This window comes from Globicephala melas, chromosome 2 (genome assembly GCF_963455315.2).
Source record: "Globicephala melas chromosome 2, mGloMel1.2, whole genome shotgun sequence".
NCBI classification, from domain to species: Eukaryota; Metazoa; Chordata; class Mammalia; order Artiodactyla; family Delphinidae; genus Globicephala; species Globicephala melas.
Window position 1 is genome coordinate 17747022 of NC_083315.2, and position 17669 is coordinate 17764690.

The following is a 17669-nucleotide window of genomic DNA, read 5'->3' on the forward strand; positions in this document are numbered from 1 at the left end:
ATGAGTGAAGCTTCATTCTCACAGATGATGGCCAATCAATGGCAACTCATGACAATACTCAAGACGATTCCAGTTGTTTTAAACATCTGGTAGAAATAATGCCGTGAAAAGGAGTCTAGTCCCTGCAGATTTTTCACAAGTAAAAAAAAAAAGAAAAATAATTTAAGCTCACAGTCTAATAGTGTTTTAAATTCTGCATCTATTTTTATATTCTGAAAAAAAATCCCATGTTTTAATGAACCAGATCCATCAGAAACATATACAGAGTCTGTATCAAAGAAAATGACTTTTCTTAAACCACTTTCATTAAAATTAAGCCAATATTATATACTCATATAAGATTACATACTCATATATTATGTATAAACTTAAAGGCTATCAAAATCCTCAAAATTCTACATCATTCTAGCTCTAAAATAACTATGTAATTCTAGCTTTAAATTTCTACAATAATCCAAAACAATTCAGATTTGACCACTTACCAAAAAATGAGACTAGATGATAAGTTTGAAGTGATTTAAATGTTATCCATGCAGGTGGCCAAAAAGAAAAAGTTATATCATTTATTGGCTCAAAATAATACCTGCCCTTATAATGCCCTAACCCAGAGGTACTCGAAGTGTGATCCCTGGCCAGGAGCATCATCACCACGTGGGAACTCAGTAGAAATGCAAATACTCAGGCCCCACCCAGACTTACTGGGGGCTAGAAATCTACTTTCCCAAACCCTCCAGGCAACTCTAATCCAAAGTCAAGTTGGCAAAGCACTGCCCTAATCTGCAGGTGACAAGAACAAAGACCAGCTAGAGTGTTAAGACGTCCTGTGCTGAGCGACAGCGACTTAGCTCATTTAACCCTTATGATGATTTCATGATGTAGCAACTGGTATTCTCATTACACTGGAGCAGCTCTGGCTCAGTCATATTAAGCACTAAACCGAGACTCTACAAAGCCGTGTGAAGCCAAAGTTTACTGTTAACCACTATTACCCACAGCATGCAAGGAGTGTGTCCCTCCCTTTCTGCTCCCATAGTACAAGTTCATCCACTCAGTAACTCACATAAGCTTTGTGGAAATGGACAGCTTCCCTCAGGATGTAATTTCAGTCTTCTATCACACGTAGAAAGCCCCGTATGCGTTGACGCTACCCTCCTCAAAAAATAGGCAGGGTGTGAATTTCAGACAACCACTGGAGTCCTCTTTCATCAGTTCAAATTTTTATTAATTGCTTGACTAAAGAATAACTTAGGGACTTCCATGGTGGTCCAGTGCGTAAGACTCGAGCTCCCAATGCAGGGGGCCTGGGTTCAATCCCTGGTCGGGGAACTAGTTCCCGCATGCGTGCCGCAACTAAGAGTTCCCACGCCACAACTAATAAGTCTACATGCCACAACTAAAGATCCCGCATGTGGCAACTAAGACCCGGCACAGCCGGAATACATAAATAATTTTTTTTTTTTGAAGAGTAACTTATGTGTAGCCCATCTCGCAATGTGATCTTTACAATGTGATCTCCTGTTACTGAATCAAGGCCACGTTTCCACAACTGGCTCATCTCTGACCAAAATCCCAACTGCCCCAATCTAAAGGGATGAGGTGAGAGACAGAAGGTAACAGGCACTCCAGGAGTAGAGCTTTCAAAGTGGCCTGAGGCCCCTTAAACTCATGGGATGGGCCAAACACCACCATTGCTGGAAAGCACTTGTCAACAGAGAGAAACATGTGGACAAGATCGCAGTGAGAATCTAAGAACATGGACGTTGAGAGGGAAATCACTGATAACAGTTCTATCAAAAATTCATAACAACACCCTTAACTATACACAAGAGATGCATTAAATAAATCACTGTACATCCAAGGTATTTTAAACCAATATAGCTATTAAAAAATATAATCACAGGCATGGAAAGAACAAATGACACACCCTAAAATATTAACATATTGTAGTAAACATCTGATATTGTAGAATTACAGGAGATATATTTTCTACTTTGTACTCCTTTGTTTTTCAATGCCTTACACTATAAGCACGTTTTAATGTAAAATATATATTTATGATAAAATGAAATTAGAAAAAAATACCATAAATAAATTACTTGTTCTATACCTCTAGAACCTACTGAATTTTCAACATATATTGATAGTAAAGTAATTATGAAAAATTGTTTTAAATTTTGAAGTTAACACTTTATATTACTCACTAAAACGCTGAGTATACCAGATGAATACATTTTTGTACAAAGAAGAAAAATAAATACTTTGCAGATCAGAGCAATTACCAATACTCATTTTATCAATAAGTCTCAGGATTCCACTGGGAATAAATACATAGCTTTAATTTTCACTGTATTAACTGAGTGGTTTTCTTCTTCTTTCATATTGTTTTAGACATTTAATGTATTCTTTTGGTTCAACACAATGAATGAGCACATTAGAATTTAAGACCATCATGGAGAAGGACCCCTGACAGATAAACACTTAGTACTGCCAGAACACAGATGAAATTATCTAAAAAGGCAAGAAATTACTAGCCTGCAGTCTAGTTTTCAAACACACAAAAGGAAGAAATGTTTTTAAATTTTTTAACTTATTCCATAAGTTATTTTTCTGAAATTTAGTTATTCAATATTTGATAATAAGAACACAAATTTTCCCAGTCTCCAACGGCGAATGAAACTTTCAAATCTTCGCACAAATTTATAGAACAGGTAACATTACTGAACTGCTCATCAAACAGTTAGGGGGACACCCTCACCGTCAGCCAGTTCCCATCCGCAGATCAATTCAATGAACATTAGGAATTCACAGTAATTTATAAGAGGAAACATGCAGAAACAAGATTACTTACTCTGCTTTGTTTCTTTATTTTCATACAGCCATTTAAAAATAGAACAGAAGGGGTTTCAAAGACAGATACACAGCATTTTTTACCAAACATTATAAGCAGAAACAACATAAATAATCTGCTAGAATTATGCCACATCATTTTTCCCTTGGGAAGATAAATGTTACACATACCGTGTGTATTAAATAATTATGACTGGAGATAATCACGGCACACATGAAACGTATGCATCACCGCCAAGAATTCACCTAGAGATTTATTATACTGAGACACATAGCTTTTAAGCTCTGTAAGGAACTCACATGTTTAGCTCTTAATATTACCTAGAAATGCTCATCAAGATTAGGGAGGGGACGCGAAGCACTCGGGTGAGTTTGCAATCGGATGGATTACTACAGAGAGCTGTCTTATTCTCACTGCATAACCTGACACCTATTGCTCAAGGGGCAACTCAAATTAGAATATTGTTTAATGGTGAGAGAAAAAATACACTGTGTGGAAAGGAAAAACATATTTCAGGCAATGACTATGCTTAAAATGGCTAATTAATCAGCAAACTTTGATCATCATTTCTATTTACTGAAAAGTTAGCCTACATTAAACAAAAACTTTCCCAAGACTCGATAAATGTGGTTGTGCTTCTGTGGGCTCTAAAAGCTAATGCGATGGTGACAAGAGTTACACAACAGGGTCGGCATCCTGGGACAGCTCAGTCTCTAGTGATCAAGCACAAAGTCTCCCCATTTGATGTTTTAGGTTCTACCAGTTAGCCAGCCTGTTCTTTAAAAACCTATTTAAAAGCAGTAACATCGATTAACCCTGAAAACAGTTTTCTGTAAGTCAAAACAATCTCTTCCTCTCTTCCTTTCATTTTTAAATCTCATTTCCTACAGAAGTTTCTCCAATGTTTAAAACAGCATGAAATTCACTACCCAAATAGCATTAAAATTTAACCTTAAACATAGTGGTTTATGAAAACTCCTCCTCAACACTCCAGCCTTCCAAACAGGAAGTGTCATTCTTCTCTTTGGTTCGAAGACCAAGAACTAAAAGAGTCATAGAAGAGGCACCTTTGATTGGCTTTATTTTTGTAAATACTTTGAACAGGATTGCCTCCTAAGTTTTTCTTTGGTCTCTATCACATCCCAAGTCCTATATCCAGTTCATGACTCTCAGAAGTTAGGTCATCTGAAATAGTCAGGTCTCAATTATTGGGAACAGAATGATCCAGGAATATCCATTATTGGACCTTCCATCCGCTGAGTCCAACCAACCAAACTACCCAAGCATCGATAAAGAGGATGGGCAGGAGCTGGAAAACTGAACTGCAACCATCAGATGGCTCTCATCTCAAAAGTTCCACTTTTTAATGTTTTAGCCGGTATCTTCCAACAATAGAAACTTCAAGCCAATATGTTTTTTCCACACGTTAATTGTGACATCTTTTAAAATCCAGTATCTTGGAAACTGCTGGCAATAGTCCTAATTCCCACATAAGAAACTCTGAACTAGAAGCCCTGTTGGGATACGCTATGGATTTGTCTCAACAGAACTCTGATGGTTCCCTCTGACCTGGAACATTTGACCACAAAGCCTTATTTAAATAAGACAACAGAGGTAACTTTCAATAATTTTCTCTTCTGAAGGTCTTAAGATTTTATGATGCACCTCATAAAGTCGAAAAGAAATAAAACACAGCCCCCTGCCTTCACTTTGTAGAGGTAGAATCTCTTCTGTTTTGAATCCACAATATAAAGTAAGACCAGTACGTGTAAGTTTTGTTGCTGTTGTCGAAGTTGGTTCTCGGAATTGTGTCGGAATCCAGCCCATCCCTGCTTCCCATTGATGCAGCTCTGCTTTTTCATTACATTGGCCGCCATTTTAGCAACAGAACATTTATAGTACCTCCTAAAATGCACTGAATTTACACACTGGCTAGAGTTGGACTTAGAAGGGTTTTGTTATTTTAAAAGATATCCCACGATCCTCAAACAGGAATAGATTTCATTGAAACACTAGAGTTACAAATTTTATCTCAAAAAGTGAACTTCATTGTGTATCTATCTTTGGATGGGTCATGCTCTTCCAGTCATCTCCTCCATGTGGGAAGCTGCTGTGGTTCTCTGACCTCCCTGTGAGAAGGTCCTAGCATCAGAGACTGGACAGCGCAGACATCTGAGCCAGCACACACTTCTGCTTCTTCTGGATGACCATGTCCAGACAGCTCGAGGAGGGGTACCATCCGCCAGACAGAGGTCCACTCCCGTCAGTAAGAGTCACCCCGTTTTCAATCAGCATTGCCAATGACCTAATAATAAGGCGAGAACTTTGCTGGACTTTCTCACGTCTAAGCCAACTTAGTTAAAAGGAAATCCCACAAGTTGTGTGAAATGAGTCATGATTCATTTGTTGATTCCTTAAGAAAAAGCTGGAGCACCTGTAAGTGCTATGGCTGGATGCATAGATGCACATCCAGGAAGATATGGTCCCTTCACGCCACCACGCGACATGAACATCATGGCTGAATGCTCTCCATCTTTACGTATTGAACCAGAGAGAAACTGAATCTTTCCCTTTATATATATATATATATATATATATATATATATATATATATATATATATATATATATATATAAAACTTAAGAAAAACAAGTGTCCCAACTTGGGGCTTACATATTTTACAAACATTCCATATTTAGAGATAATTAGGATTTTCTTCCAAAAAAACAAGTTTAGTGTGCTGGTCTCACCCTGCTCTCTCTCTCTTGTCCCCCCGCTCCCTCTTGGGCTCACGTTCTGCCCTGCCATGCCCTTCTCTCAAGAGGCACAAGTCATCTCCCCCAGCAAGTGGGCCCGGCCTGCGGGGGAGGGCAGCATGCAGCTCCACCTTGTCCGGCTCTCGGAGCACCCCACCACCTGGACCAAGGGGTATGCACGTGCCGTGGGCTATGACCTGTACAGCACCTATGATTCCATACTACCACCTATGGAGAAAGCCTTTGTGAAAACCGACATTCAGATAGCTCTTCCTTCTGGGTGCTATGGGAGACTAGCTCCACATTCTGGTTTGGCTGCAAAATACTTCATAGATGTAGGGGGCTGGTGTCATAGCTGAAGATTACAGAGGAAGTGTTGGTGTTCTACTGTTTAATTTTGGCAAAGTCCGAAGTCAAAAAGGGTGATGGAATTGCACAGCTCATTTGTGAATGGATTTTTTACCCAGAAATAGAAGAAGTTCAAGTTTTAGATGATGCTGAAAGGGGTTCAGGAGGTTTTGGTTCCACTGAAAATAATTAAAACTTTATGCCAAGAAAAGACATTTTAACTCTTGCATACGACTGACGTAAAGCTTTAAGGGAACTTCAGTAAATGGACTGAGAAAGCCTTTAAGGTGTCAAAATAACCATTATTAGAATATAACAGGAAAACCTACTGCAATGTTACGTCAGTGCTGACTGAAATGACCACACCCTTACATAAAGCAGCGCTTCACACACTTGACGCTCCATAAACGATGCGACATAATCCAACAAGACAGTGACACTTGGGAGGTACTGTCATCAGACTTCACCACGTGCTAGCGAAGACTTCGGAGAATGGCAGCAAATAACCACTCAACAACCCTCCTGTCCTTCTCAGCAGCCAGGTTCAGAGCTGCGAGGTAACTCACCACAAGCCACAGTGGTCGCCAGACAGGGTTCCTGGGTCAGAATCCGCACAGACGCGGTTGACAAGGGAACCCCAGGCCTCCTCTCCGGTCCCCTGAACCCGAGTCCCCAGAGCGGATCCCCAGGGGCCACACAGGAAAACGGTGTGGGGACTGGAGTTCCCGGCCAGGTTCTGCATTCCGAGGAGAAAAGGCCTTTGTCTAAATGTCTCTGAACAATAGAATAATTGCAAAAACGGTGTACTGGATAAGTAGCAAATTCTCAGGGAAACTACAGAGAGGTAAGGGAAGATGAGCAGATGAAGGGGCAGGATGCCTGGCTCAGCGGAACACATTCGATCTGCCGGGACGCGTGTTTTTATGGAACACGCTAATGACAATGGGAGAAAATTTGGGAAGAAATACAAGCATGAAACAAAAAGCAAGAGTGAGACGTGAAAGATTACGTTAATCACGTATTTGGGTTTTAGAAGAAAGGTGACTTTTTTTTTAAACCCCCCACTGAACCAAATGAGTTGTAACACGTAAACAGGCACTGTTCTGTTCAAAAAAATAAGACCCTCACTGGAACATTTACAATTCTACAAAAGACTCCATCAAATTCTGCCGAAGCATACCCAGTGGCTGGCATCTGAGGCTCTGGAAAGATAAAATCTGAAACTGCCGTTTTATGTATTTTACTGCTAGGCTAGGATGCATTTAATGCACAAATGCCAGCAGGCCAGGATACAAAAATTTACTATGATGTGCTTTAAGTTAATGTTGATTCCAACAGTTTACCATCCATCAGCTATTCTAGTGCCAATTAGCACTTTAAAAACCATGCGTAAATATTTGAAAAACATGTTAGCAATTAAAGGGAGGAAATATTCCACATTAAAATCAGGAAGAGACTTTAGGTTACAACTTGACGTGAAACATCAAGTTTCACAGCATAACACAAAATGCTATACGCACTCTAAACCAAACATACAACACGCAGATCCTACCTAAAATTCAGTAAATGCCAATTATTATCTACTGCTTTCAAAACTAATAGGTCTTCTAACTGAATATGAGGTTTTAAACTTCGTGCGCCATTAACTTACACTCCATGTTAGTGATGAGGTGTTGACAAATGCTTTCAGTGAACTAAGAATGTGAAAAATTCTGAAGAGAGGTAGCTTAGGTTCTTTCTTTGTACTAACTTTTTAATGCTGGCCTTTTTTAAACAATAGGAAAAGTCAGAGTGTCTGGCACATGACTTAAAGTCAAGCTTTCTTCTTAAGTCATCTAAAAAGAAGAACATAAATGCTTCATCGTTTAAAGACTTTACTTTCTAAGCAGAGTAATCCCCATAGTTAAAAAAAGAATTTTAATATAAACTGAAAGAAACTTAATATGCCAAGTTAATCAATGACAACTCAACAGCCTTTCATAAGGAATCAGAATCCCACAGAACTGGGGCCATTTTTTAAGTATTGAGCTTTAAGACTGGGACAAAAAACTTTTAACAGTAGGAACTGATATATTTTTATCAAGACTACACTGACTCTTTCACCTTTCACAATGAGAAAAACAGCCAAAATCATTAACTCATGGGGAACAATCTAGAAAACTAATAGTAAGATATTTCGAAGGCATTGAGTAAAATATTTGAGGATCTATTAACTGGTTGAAAATGGATAAATAGATGCAGTCTTTTAAGAATAGTAATTCAAATGTTAGCTTTCAAGCCATGGACTGTGGTCCCAATCCATTCAAATAGAATGATGCTGCCACTATTCTACTTGAAGAAAATGTTGGGAAGTTTTACTTATATTTTTAAAATTCAATTAGAAGACAAAATCTTGTATATTGCGTGTATGGGAAAAGGATCTCCTAGGAAAAAACTAAGTCAAAATATAACTGAGGAACAAAACAAAGTTATAGGATCAAAGAATAATGAATACTTCAAGTTTTGCTTTAACTATTAGAAAGCCTTGTACCATATACATGCCTGAACGCTTATCTTGCATTATTATTCTACTATCCTTATTTTTTTCTAATATCCTCAAGATGTTTTAGCTTTTTTGTAATCATATGTATCGTATAAGGCCACTATGCCCAAATTCAGTGCCATCCCCCATTTTCTGAGAAACACCTCCACTCACCCGCACACCTACCTTCCTACCACCCATCCAAAGGGGTGGGCGCCTGGTAAACACAGGTGTTCTGAGTGGTTCTACGTCAACCCCACGGCCACTGCCACCATCACTGCACCTGCGCCCTCCCCTTCCAGCCACACTGATGAGATCAGAGTTGGACTTTTGATCCAAACTGGACCAACTGCACTATCTCCCCAAGGAACTTGCAAGTGGGACTGAAAGACTGAAAGAGGCTGGGACTATCGTAAGGCACATTTAGGGATGTGAGACAGACAAATTATAACATGGAAACAGAGGGGCAAAGAAAGCTGCTCTAGGGGAGGAAGAATAAAGCAGAATTCCAGAAGCAAGCAAGAATTCACGTCTTGAGAAGCGGGACTTTTGGTGTTCCTAATGCCGTTTTCGACCCTGTTCCTGTTCTTGTGCTGGTTGAGGTTATGAAGAACCCCTCTGGTACCATCCCAACTACATTCTTCTTACACTAACTTCACTTGGTTATTGTTATGTGGAACATCAAGAAACTCAACTGAATACAGCCTCACGTCCTATGTGCAATGAAGGTTTAACATATGTAACTGTGCTACCACTCTTCAATCCCTTGGCTTAAGACCATTTAGATGAACAAAGTTAAAATGTTTGGGCTTCTTCTGTCCATACCTGTTCCAATCATGGACTTCAAGGGCGATAACTAAGCCTCCCCAACACACTCTTTCCCTTCTACTAACCCACAGCCCTTCACTTTTCTATGTCCCACCCGAAAATATCTAGACAAGGATATTTCTGGTTCATAGATTGTATTTTATACAAAAACTTTCTGAACATATACATGTACCTGACCCCATCCCACCAGCAGGCACGGGTGATAAAGGAAGGTATAATAGTGGGTTTAACCTTCTCAGCCAGTAGCACAGCAATGCTCAATGGACCCACTGGCTCACCCGGGACAGAGGAATATTAATCATCAAACAGTAGGTCACTGTTATCACTAGAATGTGATTTTTATCTCTGAGTAGTTTGGGGAAGAAAATAGATGAGAATTACTCAGCTACTTGAAAAGTAGGAATTGTGCTTTATTCAATTTTATATCCTTGGCACCCAACACATCATGTAGAATATAGTACATGCATAGAAAATAATTACCAACCAGAATACCTAGAAAATACAAAAGGCATGATATAATTATTATTATCATCATCATTATTATTTTGCCAAGACTATTTCTCAATCAAAGAAAGATGCAGACAACTGTGGTATTACTGACCGTATATAATAGATTTGGACAAAGTAAGACCTTCCAAACACACCTCCCTGTAGGGACACATTTCTCAGCTCCTACTTACTTACTGACACATGGGTTGCACATCTCTTTGCTCAAAAGTATGGCTCAAAAGTGAGTCATTATATCCCTCATTGCTACAGCCCAAATGATCTATCACGGCCACATCAGAGGCGCATTTATGACTTGCTTATTCCAAAACCAATTTGAGTGCGTGCTGTTCCAAAGTTTTTGGTAGCTATAGTTCTTAACAGAAATTCTGCTTCATTTTATCAGCCATATGGAATTATAGGCAAGAATCACATTGTAAACTATCATCATTGCCTTGATCTTTAGAACAACCGATAAAATATTTATCGTGCCTACGAACTCATTTCCTCAAAGTGTCAGGTTCTAAGTAACTTAGAAATGAGTCCTACCTTCTTTCGGACAGTCCCTTGACTCTATAATATGAAATCTGCAAGCGTGTAAAGCTACCTACTGCAAAGACAGCTTCCCTTCCACGATGTCCGCTCACCCCAAGTATACACACTTAGCTTCTATTCCAGTTACACGGAACCACTGATCAATTAAATGCTGCTTCCAAACCCACACATTTTCTATTCCTTCTCCCTGAGATAAACAACTCGTAAAGGATTAAAAGACTTTTCTTTTTTTTCAAAGTCTTACGTTTCCTGGAGACCCTATGCCAACGCACTCCCTCTTGTCCTTCTTCCGTCCTTGGTCCACATGTCCTCTTAGTACTGGTGCCACACTCTGCCTTTTACTTTTTACTTCAGCTATTTGTGCACCGCTTACCAGAGCTCAATCTGATTGAACTGATCTTATTGACAAAGCAGTATTTTCAAATGATCTAAGATAAAAAGGCTTGTAGGCTAATTGGTACAAACTCGTTATGATTTTCTATAACCCACGGCTTAGGGGTCTTGCCCTCTTATCTGTAACTGCTAAGTACCCACGCATTTTTAGCCAAGTGTCCTAAACTCTACAGAATTAGCCAGAGATGTTTTTTAAGCCCAATTTTATTTTAAACTGTAAGCGTCTGGAGCTTTCACAACACTTTCTAAAAGAACAGTGAAACACTGAGTTGTAAATTCTACCTGAGTTGCAATAGTTACCAGTCAGAATAGACACATACCAATGAAAGAGAAAACAAGATTGCTACCTTTCTAACATCCCAGCAAGTCAAGATTCCTTAAAGTGAATGCCCACTCCTCAATGTCACAATTTCCCCTGTAAATCATTATTCCACAGCTTAACAAACAGACTTACTCACCAAACAGAAAGACACGCCATAACTGGTGAAAAGGACGACTCCCAGGACAGCAATATAACCTGACCTTACTTACTGGATGAGAACAGAAGGGATTATAACAACAAAAACGCACTCGAGAGGCTTCTACCGCTTGTCAAACTGAGGAAGAACACAATGGGTGTATTTAAGATGATCCTGGGAGCTGAACTGAGATCCTTCATGTTGTATAGAAACAGGCATTTAAAATGAGTCCGTGAAGAGAGTTTTCTTATTTAACAAAGTATCTTTTACAAAGTAAAGGATTTTAAAATTTGAATTAGAAGCTGACATAGGTCATGTGCCTTAATTACGTGCATGATGAAATCTAGTATGTCCTACTGAGTAATTCAAAATAGCGGTAAACGTTTGGCTTCCCAGGCAAAAAGAAATTGCTTAATTTCTAAGACTTAAACATGAGAAACCATAACTAACCATGATTCGTGAAGAAGAATCAGAGTCCAAAACAGAATTTGGGGAGATTTTTTACAAACCTTTAGAAGGCTGACTTTACTATATCCTGAATATTTTTTTCATCTGCTTCTATACTGGGGTATTGGCATATAGCAGTAATATTTCTCAAACCCAGAACAACTGTTGTTCAAATCTAGGCAATGCAGAAAAAGTTAATGATACCACAGATACTTACCAAAAGCAAATACTTTTATATATGTTAATTCTAATTCTAATGCTTAAAGAGTTTAAGGGGTTGTTACATGCATAGGACTTGATAATGAAGAAAGGACACAAGCCTAGTACAATGTCACAGAAAACCAAAAGGATCTACTAAATGGAAATACATTCATTTCTTTGGTTTCCCCCTTCTAATGCATTTTTTTAACATTTATCTTTTTAATCCATGAATCAGTGAGGACAATATTTTGCTATTTATGGGTACAAAACAGCCCTGTCCTAGGTATACCAGGGTATACTTAAGTATGTAACATCACAAGATACAGTAAATTTACTTTACTAGACAGTATAGCATAGTAGCATTAACCAGAGATATACCTCAATTAGAAAATGCTTTAAAATAACAAAGTCAATGAACATTTGACTGTACAATTTATTCTGTCAAATATAAATGTTTGTCAGTGTATGTGTGTAAATTATACTGTCAGTCTCAACACAGCCAAGTGCTTTTGTAAGCTGCAAAACAATTAATAAGCAACTCTCTAAGGAGTGTACCAAAAATTTTCCAGAACACGCCAGATATCTGGTCAAAGATAAGGGATAAAAAATTTTTTTTGATACATGGCTCTAGTATTAAAAAACAATTCCTATGTTTGAAAGTCAGTGTCAACAGATGCAAGAACTTTATTTTAAAACTTCCAGGGAGACAAAGCCTTTCAAGAATGGGGCCAGAACCCTGCAATCTGGTTTGGGGGTGGGGGAGTGGTTAGGGAACGGCAGAAAGCACGCATGCCCAAATTCTTTCTACTCCTTTTTCTTTTGAGACAATGGTATTAAATTTTAATCACGTTTTCATGAGTTCCAAAGGATAGCAAGGGGAACAAAGTGTCAGCCCTCTTTGGATGTGTTGAGGCATTTGCAACAAACTCAGCCTTTTCATGCAAAACAACAGAATTTGAGGTCAAATTAGTCTCTGTCCTTTCCCTCTGGGCATGTACTCAAGTTAGGACTCTGTCAAACCACTATTTGGGGTAAAGTTTTAAAGGAAAAAAAAAAACAATTCTTGTGGTAAAAATAGGTGGCACTGCTATTCAACATTAAGAGAGCAACAGCTGAGGTTCCGATCCTGAGAAAGGGGCAGGGACCAGGAAATATTCTTCATTACTCCAAATTTCTGATGCAAATTACACTCTGTCTCCAATCTTGGGGGCAGTGAGGTGGGAGGAGGAATGAGAACGAGATGTCCCCTTTACCACCACCCCAAACATTTTGTGTTGCAGGCGTTGAATTATTCCAGCCTTAATCTTCATTCACCATGGCAATTACAAAGGTGAAATGACGGGAATCTTATCTTGCTAAAAGTTTACCAACTGCTTTGCATTTTTCCTCTAATTTTGCACCAGTGTCATCAGATTTCTCAGTTTCAATTTCTACTTATCCTTATCCAAAATCATATTCATTAAAACTGGGTACAGGGTGGAGGCCATGCTGAAATGTCATCCTCCCATCAGACAGCCTAGTAATCGGTGAAGCGCACTTAGGACCATTGGTGGAGCTCACTGCATCTCTGCTCCGAGGACAGGCAACCAGGACCACTTGCTTACTCTATAGGTCCATTTCGGTTTTCCATCTTCCAAGTTTCTTATCAGAAATTTTAAGGGAGGATTATCATTTAAGTTTTTTTTTTTAAGTCTATCATTTCTATAACTGTTAAAACCATTTTGCGAAACCAAGCAGAACGTAAACAATTTCAACCAAATGAATCACTGTTGAACTTAAACTAATGCATCTTTCTAGTTCCGTGAACACCAGGTAATTCTACTCTATACTAACCATGACACTGCAATCATTCAACCTTCTAGATACAAGCATATTTTGTATCACCATTCTTTTAGTTACCCAGATTATAAACTTAATACTGTAATATGTTAAGGATAGACAACAATGACTCTTTGGGGGTTTTTAACGTCTTGAAAATTAGAGTTTAAAACACGTGCTTTAGAATGAGTTGCTGGAGCCACAGGGCTCAACAGAAGCACTCACATATTACTCTAAGATATTATGAGGCATTTCACAAATTCTACATCCAATTTCTGTTTAATAAAACAGTCAATTCATTAGGAAAAATTGTGCTAATATGAGAATATCGAACACTGTGTCTTATATACGGAATCTCTATATACATAAAAGTCATACCTGTCTCCAAAAATAAGGTAAATCAGCATTACAATAAGGTAAGATTAAGAGCATCATGTAAGATCCTGATGCCCAAAAGGAATAAGAAATTGCATTTTATAATGGAAAGAGCTTAAACTTCAGAGGACCATGTATCTGTCAGCTGATGCTCACCTTGGAGGATCCGTCATCTTGGACTATTGACCTTCTTTATCCATGAAATGATGTTAATAGTTTATAAGGAGAAATTATATATATAACAATTAATTCATCCTCTGGTAGGTAGGCTGCATACACCCAAATGTTAGCCTTTATATTCATACATAAATAAATGTTATTTATCTATTTAAAATATAAAAATAGATGCTACAGGGGCTTCCCTGGTGGCGCAGTGGTTGAGAGTCTGCCTGCCGATGCAGGCGACACGGGTTCGTGCCCCGGTCCGGAAAGATCCCACATGCCGCGGAGCGGCTGGTCCCGTGAGCCGTGGCCGCTGAGCCTGCGCGTCCGGAGCCTGTGCTCCGCAACGGGAGAGGTCACAGCAGTGAGAGGCCCGCGTACCGCAAAAATAATAATAATTAATAAATGCTACAACGTTAGTTACTCAATATCCTTGCCAAACACCTTCGTCACTAACCGAACCCCGATTTTTTCAGTATCTATTTGTTTCTGATTGGCTATGTGACTTCTTGTCATTTGATTTCATTTTCAGGATTTGCTTAGGGAAGAACAAAGAACTCAATTCTAGCACACAGGTCAGCAGATCAAGTCTTCCTAGGGCTTTGGGGATGGATTTTGAACTCACGTTGCTGGAATGTGCGGGATGGAGCCACTACAGTGCTTCTGCGATTCTGGGAAGAACCAGCCTAGACGTTGAGGATGACAGAAAAGAAAGAGCTGGGTCCCTCATAACATTATTGAGTTACGTAATTAACAAAACCTCACACGCTATTTTAGGGTATGTGATTGTGCAAAGTACAGATTCTCCATTGTTTCACTCTCTCGAGTGGCTTTTCTATTACATGCATATAGGTTGAGTAGATATTTGGGATGCTCATGTCCTGTGAGAATGGATAAACACATTTTATTATCTGTCTATAATTGCAAGCCATTAACATGATAAGTTTTCATTTATTGGTGGAATAAAAACCACCAACACTTCTCAAATGCTCACTGTAATTCATTCATTTCTTACAACAAGGTTACGAGGTAGGTACATCTCTTATCCCCAATTTAGAGACAGGTCAACTGAGGTCCAGAAAAGCCAAGTAACTTGTCTAAGTGCACAGAACTATTAACTTGACGAGCCAGGATTAAGTTCAGGAAACTGGCTCTCCAGCCCACTCAGTATTGTTAAGCAATACTGTCAAATGAATAGCATTAAAATAAATTTAGACCATTAGTGATATTAATTGCTGGCCAGAAACCCAAGATAATTTATTGTCCAATTATACCCAATTATGAGAGCTAGTTTAATTACATCAAGACAGTTCTTCATCTGGTCACTATTGAAGACCATATGGCCAGATAGAAGACATAACATTGAAAGATTTAATCCCATTTTTCTTAACTCAATAAACAACTTGCTCTTTAACAACTTCTGTGTTGTAATTAGTTTATTCCCGATTCTTAAAATCTGAGTTTTTAGAAAGTGATTTTGATGCCTAGTACACCTGGGAACCTCTGCCTCAGGTAATTATGGATGACCTTCACTTTCAAACACGAAAGGACAATGGTCCCCTTCTTTAAGTGTGTAAGCTCACAACACTAATTAGATCACCCGGTCTGGTGTGGGGAGACAAACTTCGAAAAATGCAGGATTCAAATTATCATGATAATTGGCTTTTCCTAACTTGTCCCATTTTCTAAATGGCAAAAAATAAAATAAAATAAAAAGTCATGATTCAATTATTTTTCCACTTTATCAAAAGGAAAATACCAACCTTGATTTTTCAATGATTAAACAAAGTCCAATGAAACGACCGTTGACAATCCAACATCCATCCTGGGGTCACCCCAAGGATAAAGCAAGGAGGGAGCTCTTCTTACTATGGGGGTGGGGGTGTGGATTTCAAGGCTCAGTCAACAACCCCCTGCCGTGTGGGTAGGGAACAATGCCCAGCCCTGTCAATGCCATAGCGCAGAATGAAATTTTCTACTTTGCAGAAAGTTTTGAACTATTTTTTTTCAGAGATTGACAGATAGAGCTGCGCATTCTTGAAAATGATGTGAACGTAACATGAAGCACCCCTGAGGGACATTTCTATACAGGTCGTTATAAGCATCTACAAAGAGGCTTAATCTTATAACAAAACACAGATTGCGACTAATTCCACAGATTAAAATCCTTAAAAACCAGGTCAGGGTCACGAGTTGGCCCTTCTGACAGGCAAGTGCAAAGATATCCTGGGGGAGACAAGGTGTAAACTCAGGGGGGTAATGAGTAAAATGTATGGTAAATACGTTATTCAGGAAATGCAGTGAGAACATCTGACCCAAAATGGTAGAGAAAGTGGTGCAGAATGGATCATAAGGCAAAATTTACTTGTGTAATATTAAAACAAAGAAAAAAACAGGCTTTAAACATGAGTTGTGTGTTTTCTTTTTCCTACATGCGTTTTTGCTTTTGCAATGGAAAGTATCACATAGAAGTCCCACAGTAGTTCATTTATAGTGTTCTATCTAGATATTAATTAACCAAATTAATCCAAGAGTTTTTGCAATTGGTACGTCCGTCATGCATCCGGCCAAACAACACACAAGATGCTGATCTGATGGCTGTAAAGCCAATATTGCTTTAAGACAAGAACATGTCTTTAAATGTTATTATTAAAATTTTTTTTGTACTATTTTAAGGGGTAAACTTTTTTTAAAAAATTCTAGAACTGTTCAGATACTTTCCGGATGCTTTTTAAAAATGTATTTTAGGATAAAATTTAACTTCTCTATTTATAGTCACTTCCTCCATAAAGACTTGGAAATAAAGAGCACTATAGACTAGTTAAGAAAGATTGCTACACAGGAAACTATCATGAAATGCAATTTATAGCTGTTAGTACAGTGCCCCATGCAAAGAAAACAAGAATCTTGCCGATCCAACCTTCCCTGAACACAGGGTTGCTAGTTAATGTGAAAACAGGGTTGCTAGTTAATGTGCAACAGAGAAAAAAGATATTCAACAGAGTGTGAATATCAGGGTCTGTAAGGTACTCCTGTTACACCATGAACTGATTTAGTATGTGTTATGAAAACGAAGTACTAATCTACTAAAAAAAATTCAAAACACAATGTCAATACAGACAAGCACTCGCTTTAAAAATAGTGGTAAAGAATTGAGACCATTTTAAATTAAAATAGTAACTAAATATGGGTGTGTACATATGTAGGAATGTTTGCTTGGGTGTTAACGAGTATTATGAAAATTTAAATCACCAAATCATTTCTGAAACAGTTTTAAACCTTAAGAAGACTGTGTCCTTTGACATTTTCTTTTTACACTGATTTGACTTAACATTAAACAACTGGTCTGGTCAGAATTTCAAACATTCAGAGGCTAAATTCATCCATGGAGTACGAATCGTTCATTAACACAAATACACAGAGATGCAAACATCAGTTATGTACTTTGACAATTTAATCTAATTTTAACATTT

General features: G+C 38.4%; 1 protein-coding gene and 1 pseudogene across 21 annotated transcripts in view; one reads left to right on the forward strand and one right to left on the reverse strand.

The window, feature by feature from the left end:
- The window catches only part of PARD3 (par-3 family cell polarity regulator), a 639757-nt gene that overhangs the window by 416540 nt on the left and 205548 nt on the right, over positions 1 to 17669 (reverse strand). The window lies entirely within an intron of this gene.
- On the forward strand, positions 5655 to 6145 carry LOC115842267 (deoxyuridine 5'-triphosphate nucleotidohydrolase, mitochondrial-like; annotated as a pseudogene).